Source organism: Furipterus horrens, unplaced genomic scaffold, assembly GCF_987537825.1.
Source record: "Furipterus horrens unplaced genomic scaffold, mFurHor1.1.pri manual_scaffold_4, whole genome shotgun sequence".
NCBI lineage: Eukaryota > Metazoa > Chordata > Mammalia > Chiroptera > Furipteridae > Furipterus > Furipterus horrens.
The window spans coordinates 150,063,446-150,070,971 of record NW_028327174.1 but is presented as its reverse complement, the minus strand read 5'-3'; the positions used below and the strand labels follow the sequence as shown (position 1 = coordinate 150,070,971).

General features: G+C 38.5%; 1 protein-coding gene and 1 pseudogene across 1 annotated transcript in view; one reads left to right on the top strand and one right to left on the bottom strand.

The window, feature by feature from the left end:
- Positions 1-4,864: 4,864 nt before the first annotated feature.
- LOC150013058 (large ribosomal subunit protein eL28 pseudogene) lies at positions 4,865-5,278 on the bottom strand (annotated as a pseudogene).
- JAK2 (Janus kinase 2) overlaps positions 5,026-7,526 on the top strand; it is a 173,386-nt gene continuing 170,885 nt past the window's right edge. The window contains exon 1 of the mRNA XM_090274131.1: positions 5,026-5,459. The gene's annotated coding sequence lies outside the window, so the exon portion shown is untranslated. The remainder of the gene's footprint in view (positions 5,460-7,526) is intronic.

The window sequence follows — 7,526 nt, the reverse complement described above, 5'->3', positions numbered from 1 at the left end:
GAGCACCCAGGTGTCAGTCAGATGCCCTGTGTTCTTAACCCAGTTCCATCTCTTACTACCTCAGGATCTTAGGATATTTTCTAAATTTCAGTTTTTCTATGTGTAGTATGGAGAGCATAGTAGTAGCTATCTAAAACATGTGAGACAATACATGTAAATCACTTAGCACAATGTCTGACACACAAAAGCTGCTCCATAATCTTTACCTGTCACCCACCTCCATCTTTCTGGGGCTTTGGAAACTGAATTATGTCCAAATTGTTATCCTCAATCTCTAAGATCTCTTGAGCAGATAATTTCAGATGTATTGTTGCTTGCTTTCTGGTTCTGGGCAAATATTATTCTGAAATAAAATATTTTAATATTTTTTTATTAAAAAAGAAAAGCTGCATGTAAAACATTAATTTTTGCAGACTTAATATGAATTTCTCCTGTGCTAGTTACTTTAAAGAGCCTTCTAATTACATACAACCACCACTGCGGACTAGAACTGGGTAACTGATAGGTGAAAATATCAATTTGCACCAAGAAAGCTTTTTACATTTTCAGCATGCTTACCGTTACTTTGGTCCATCATTTATGATCACTCACCTGATAGCAATATTTCCAATGTTGGTGTAGCAGAGCATCCTGGCTGGGCCAGAGCTTGGGCTCAGGTGATTCTGATGAGAGAGCCAGGCACTAATTTGCAAAGGAGCTTCCTGGAACAGAAAACTTGGATCCTGACTACTACTGGCTTCAGACAGCATGCGTGGTGGACTGGGGTAGCTCCCATAGAGGCCACACAATAGAGAGAAACAACTGGGACATGCAACAGCTAACTCACCGTAAGGGAAAAAGGATGCTGCCATGGCAAGCCAAACCCAGCAGCAAAGATAGAGTGTTTCATGGAGTGGTTCCTCCTGGCGTACCAAACAAACTGCTACCGATTTTTGTCCTGACCTTACCAGCCTGGTGCCCCAAGGAAAATGGCTGTGAGTAAGCTGTCCAGAGCAATTTGGGGATTAACTTTGCTATGGAACATCTCTAACTCACTCTCACTTTTCAAGGTCATTTTTAGGTGACTAGATGTCCATCCAGCATTGGCAGGATGGTGTGACCCCTGTGTGAACTGCTAATAACATGACAAATAAAATAGTTTGCTGGACTAACCACTTGACATTTTGAGACTCAAGCAACTTGGCTACAGCCTGTTTTCCTCATGAGTTCACAGCCCAATGTTTGTGGATGTTTGTAAGCAACTTTGCCGGCTCAAAAAAATAACTGAAAGATTGGAGTTTCTGTGATTAAGTACATGGGAGGCTTGAAGCTGATGAAATTTGGGTAATAACATTACTATTCTTGTGGAGGCTTGGCTCTTTAGACTAATTTTTTATTTTTTCAATTTATTTTTAAAAAGATTTACTTGTTTATAGAGAAAGGGAAAGGGAGGAAGAAAGACATGGAGAGAAACATCAATGTGCAAGAGATATATCAGTTGGTTGCCTCCTGCAAGCCCCCAACTGGGGACCTGGTCCACAACCCAGGCATGTGCCCTGACTGGGAATCAAAGCGGTGGCCCTTTGGTTCACAGGCTGGTACTCAATCCACTGAGCCACACCAGCCAGGGCTAGACTAATTTTTTACATCTTAAGATCAGAGTACTCATAAAAGGAGTGCTGACTTTTTTAAATTGTATTTTATTGTTTATGCTATTACAGTTGTCCCCGCTTTTTCCTGCTTTGCCAGCACCGCCTCCCATCCCTCAGGCAATCCCCACACTGTTGTCAGTGTCTGTGGGTCATGCATACATGGTCTTTGGCTAATCCCTTCCCCTTCTTATATCCAGTCCCTCCCCTCCCCTCCAATAGCTGTCAGTCTGTTCCATGTATCTATGCTTCTGTTTCTCTTTTGTTTGTTTATCTTATTTAAAAAATATTTTATTTATTTTTAGAGAGAGGGGGAGGGAGGGAGAAAGAGAGGGAGAGAAGCATCAATGTGTGAGAGAAACATCAATTGGTTCCCTCTCCCATATGCTCCAACAAGGGACAAGGCCTGCAACCCAGGCATGTGCCCTGACCAGGAATCAAACTAACGACACTTTGCCTTGCAGAATGACACCCAGTCAACTGAGATACACTGGTCAGGGCTTGTTAGTTTATTTTATTCATTAGACTCCACATAGAAGTGAGATCATATGGTATTTGTCTTTCACTGACTGGCTTATTTCAATTATCATTAGAGCCTCCAGGTCCACTCATGCTGTTGCACAAGAGTTCCTCCTTTTTTCTGCTGCGTAGTATTATTATACATTGTGTAAGTGTACCACTGCTTTTTGATCTACTTGTCTACATATGGGCACTTAGGCTATTTTCAGATCTTTTAAAAATTAATTCTTTTATTTTAATTTATTTTTTAAATTGTTGTTCTATTACAGTTGTCCCATTTTCCCCCCATTGTTTTCCCCTGGCTCACCCACCTCCCCCATCTCCCACAGTCAATCCTCACCCTGTTGTTCATGTCCATGGGTCACATATACTAGTTTCTTGACTAGACCCTTCCTCTTTCCCCCCCTTTTCTCCTCCTCCCCCTCTGGTCATTGTCAGTCTGTCCCTTGTTTCCATGCCCCTGGTTCTATTCTGCTCATTTGTTTGTTTTGTTCATTAGGTTCCTGTATTAGGTGATATCATATGGTATTTGTCTTTTGCCACCTGGTTTATTTCACTAAGCTATTGTAAATAATGCTGCTATGAATATAGGGGTGTATATATTTTTTTGTATTGGTGTTTCAAGATTCTTAGGATATTTTCCCAGAAGTGGAATCACTGGGTCAAAGGGGAGTTCCATTAATTTTTTGAGGAAACTCCATACTGTTTTCCACAGTGGCTGCCCCAGTTTGCATTCCCACCAACAGTGTACTAGGATTCCCATTTCGCCACATATTCGCTAGCACTTGTTGTTTTATTGATGGTAACCATTCTGAAAGATGTGAGGGGATATCTCGTTGTGGTTTTAATTTGCATTTCTCTGATGATTAGTGAGGTTGAGCATTTTTTAATATGTCTATGGGCCATCTGTATGTCCCCTTTGGAAAAGTGTCTATTCAGGTTCTTTGTCCATTTTAAAAATTGAATTGTTTGTCTTCCTGGTGTTGAGTTTTATGAGTTCTTTGTATATTTTAGAAATTAAACCCTTATTAGATGTATCATTGGCAAATATGTTCTCCCATATAGTGGGTTCCCTTTTCATTTTGCTGATGTGCAGAAGCTTTTTAATTTGATGTAGTCTCATTTGTTTTTTTCCCCTTTGTTTCCCTTGCACTAGGAATTCTATCAGCAATAATATTGCTACACAAAATATCTGAGATTTTACTCCCTATGTTTTCCTCTAGGATTTTTATGGTTTTGCAACTTACATTTTAGTCTTTTATGCATTTTGAGTTTATTCTTGTGTATGGTGTAAGTTGGTGGTCTAGTTTTATTTAAGAGTGCTTATTTCTCTTAAAGAAATTTTCAGGTTAAACACTCCTTAAGGTCAGACAGTATATTCTTTTTTTTTTTTTTTTTTACGTGTACTCAGAAATCCTGGAACAGTGCTTGTACACAGTAGGCAGTCAAATAAAAATTTAGAGTAAAATTTGTTGCTGATTTCATTTTCTTGCTTATAGTGGACTATGGTTTCTTCTTGTAAATCATCAAATTCTTCTCTGCTATGACTCATAGTAACAGGAAGACTGATGAACTCTCTAGTCAGCAGTAACTGAAATGTGTTCTTTTCTTTTTTATTTAAAAGTGCAATAGATTCACTAACACTGAAATCAGATACAGCCATGGCTGAACGATAGCAGAGGGAAGTGAAGCATTTTCTTCGAGGACCATCCTGAAACTTGCTCCTTCTCTTTTATTCACCAGAGCAATCATTATAAATGTAGCATAATTATAGAGTGGACTGGTGTTCTATCCATGAGCTTTGAAAATATTTCTCAAATGAGTTACAGTTACTTACCACTAGCCATAAATGATCTACAACAGACATTCATGTTTTTAATGCAAAACAAATATAAAATATCTAGAAAATTCACTAATTAAATAAAATTGCCCCTTCTTTCTCAACTATGGTACCATTATAAGTTTTGGGGGTTTACTTTGTTTACTTGCTGTGTTAAAGACAACAACTTTTATTACCTTTTGAGAACTTGAAACTGTATTGATACTAGAGTGGGCAAGTTATCTGGATGTATCATTTTCACTGGAGTTTTAATCTAAGAGAATTTTCCTCTTTGAGATTTTTATTCCAAATATGATAAATTATTGCTTAGACAGTTTCTCTGAAATAAACTATAAAATCAGATACATAAAATAAAAGCTGCCATATAAAATAAAAAATGTTTTTGATTTTGATCAAGCAATAAATTGGGGATTAAGATTTAAGATTTAGTATTGAGTTACGCACACTTTTACTCCTGTCTTCTCTCTCCACTCATGATTTTAGGCTAGAGGGGAGGAAGGTGGGAGAAAAAACGAGTATGGCCTTTCTACTCCCTCCTTGTTTCTTAATCGTAGTTCCCTAATAGCTATTATTTGCTGAGTGCTTCCTTTGAACTAGGCATTTGACAAACCATATGTTGTTTAATCCGAACAACTCTTCATTGGAGCTGCTATTACTGTATTTTCCTGATGAGAACACTGAGGCACAAAGATTCTAAGTGTGGTTGGAGCCTGATTTCAACCTAGTTCTATTTAATTCCCAAATGTTCACTCTTCCCAAACATAGAATGCACTGTGTGCACTGTGTAAATATTTGATCACTACTTCTTCTTCTTCTTTTTTTTTTTTTTTGAAGAACGTTGGCTGATACCTTTATTGCTTTGAGTGGGAGAGGGTGTTCAGGAGCTCTTGGTGGGATGGGCCCGCTGCCTCTTTACCATCACGGGCTTCTGGCTGAGCAGGATGGCGCTTGCCCTCAGGGTACCGGCCATGCACAGATCTGGGCGGTACTTGTTCTTGCAGATCATGCGCCGGATGCTGCTCAGAGGGGCCGGGACATTCTCGTTGATGGTGGTCCGCTCGTAGCAGGTAGCCGGCTTTCGTTGGCCGAATCTCCTCTTCATGACGACCACCACACCTTGGTCATCGGCCGCTGGCTCCACGCCCACCGTCTTGCGGTGAATCAGCCCATTGTAGCGAAAGGGGTTGCGGGCCTTCAGATTATTGGGTTCGGTGCTGGACGTCTGCTTGTTCCTCTTGATCAGGAAGCTGGAGTAGTTCCGGATGACCATCCATTGCAGAGGGACAGACATGGCGGGCGCTCCTCTCGCTGCCGCAGCCGGACACGGGAAGAGCTGATCACCTCTGATTTCTTCATTCCCACACCACAGAGGATATGGCTGAGTTAGAGCCCAAACCCAGGGCCTTCTTAGCCACTCTGAAACCAGGCTTAACAGAAGAGAAGGAAAGACCTGATTTCAGGAGAGAAGAAAGGTAGGAAGGGTGGAAAACAGAAAAGTACAAAAGGAAAACAGAGATGAGGCCAACGAAATAAAAAAGGGATATTTGGGAGAATTAGTGGTAAATGGGAATGGGAGAATTAAATTCAAGTCCTGCAAAAAATCAGGAATGTCCTTACTTGGGCTATTTTATAGGGAATATTTCCTAGTTTTTTCACTGGGAGTTCCCCAAATACTGAATATTTTGCTCTAGAATTTGTACCATTTTGGAATGTAAGGAATTCAGATAATGGTGATTTAGCCATAGAAAAGAATGCATAAAAGAGGCTCAAATTACTTATGCTCCCCAGCCTTTTCTGGCCCGATATTATTTTCCTCCTCTTTAATTTGTTCTCTCCATTTCCTTCTCTTTTATGCATACCCTCTGACTATTCAAGTCAATAATCACTGTGTTCCTACCATACCCAAGATTTTGTGGGATGCAATATAAAAAGGAAGTCATTGATCATCTAGTAGAGGAAACATACACAAATTATTTTGGTACAAAGAAAAATGATACAACTGAATAGAGATAGAATCTACTGAGTATTGTTCGGGGTCCCACTCTATCAAAGAGGATAAGGGCCTAATAACCTAATTCACAATGAGGTTCTGTTAAAGTGGGAAGAGATATTAGTGGTGGCGATGAGGTAAGTAGAGGTTTTCACACCTCCATTTCAAATGTTAATTCTCATAAAACATACGTATTATTTGTGTTGGTGGCTAATTCCAAGTTCTGAAATTTGACTGTATTTTATATTATTATTGCTAGTGTAGAAAACCTAGTAATCTTGAATCTTGCTATGTCATTTCATTATTTTATCAGTACAAATTTTTCAGTTGGCCTTACATTTTTTAAGTAATATTTGCAGTTAATGTTTTTTTCTTCTCCAAGATACTTACCTTTTTTTTTCTTATCTTAATTCATTGACTATGAACTCTAGTGCAGTGGTCAAAGATAGTGATAAGAGCATATCCTCTTGTTTCTCTAACAGAAATACTTATAATGATTCACCATTAAATATGATGTTTACTTTAGTTTTCTGATTCTCTTTACCAAATTAGGGAGGTATCATTCTCTTTCTAGCTTGCTAAGGACATTTTGAAAAGTCATGTATGGGTGTTGAATTAATAAAAACATTTTGGAAACTAGTGAAATGTTCAAATGGTTTTGCTTCCTTAAGCTGTTGATGTAGTAAATTATATTAAAATACACTAAGAATATTATGATAAATGTTACTTGGTTATGTGTTATTATTCTGTATTATTCTCTTAATACTTTGCTGAATCAATTTGTTGATATCTAATTAAGAATTTTTATGTCTATATGAATAAATGAAATTTATCTATGATTTTATCCTTCTTCCCATATTATTTTTGCCTGGTTTTTGTAATAAGGCAATGCTAATCCTCTCAAATAGCATGCTTTCTCTTTTTTTCTATCATCTGGAGCAATTTAAATAATTTGGGAATGATGTATTCTTTGTGAGTTTGATAGAACAGTCCGGGACTGATGCCTTGTAGGGGTAGTAGATAACTGATAACTTTTTCAATTTAGATTGTAGTTAGTGGACTATTCAGATTTTCTCAACTCTTCTTGAATCCATTTCGATCAATCACATTTCTGTTGTAGTAGACCTCAGTAATTTTTGCTTGCTTAACACCCTATGTCCTTTAGGAAACTATTCTTCCATTTATAGTGGTTCCAGAGGGACTGTCAATCTAGGTGTCCTACCCATCACTTCATCACATGGATGGACAGAAGATTCAAACAGGCCCAATCAGAATCTACCCCTGGATTGATATATGGGCACAGAGGAGGAAATTTTCTTTTTTTCCACTTTGGTTCTCAAACTGAAGATGAGACTTTATGGCTGTTGGTGGCCATTTTCTCTGACACATTAATAGAACCAGCCTGACCTGAGAGAAGCTTAGCTGAGGGATGTAGTGGGAAACTTTTTCCCCAGATTTTTGAAGTTTTTATCTAATATCTTTTCATTGTTCTAGAATCTCATCCAGAACACTACATTGCACTTAGTCTTTTTATCTCCGTAGGCTCCTT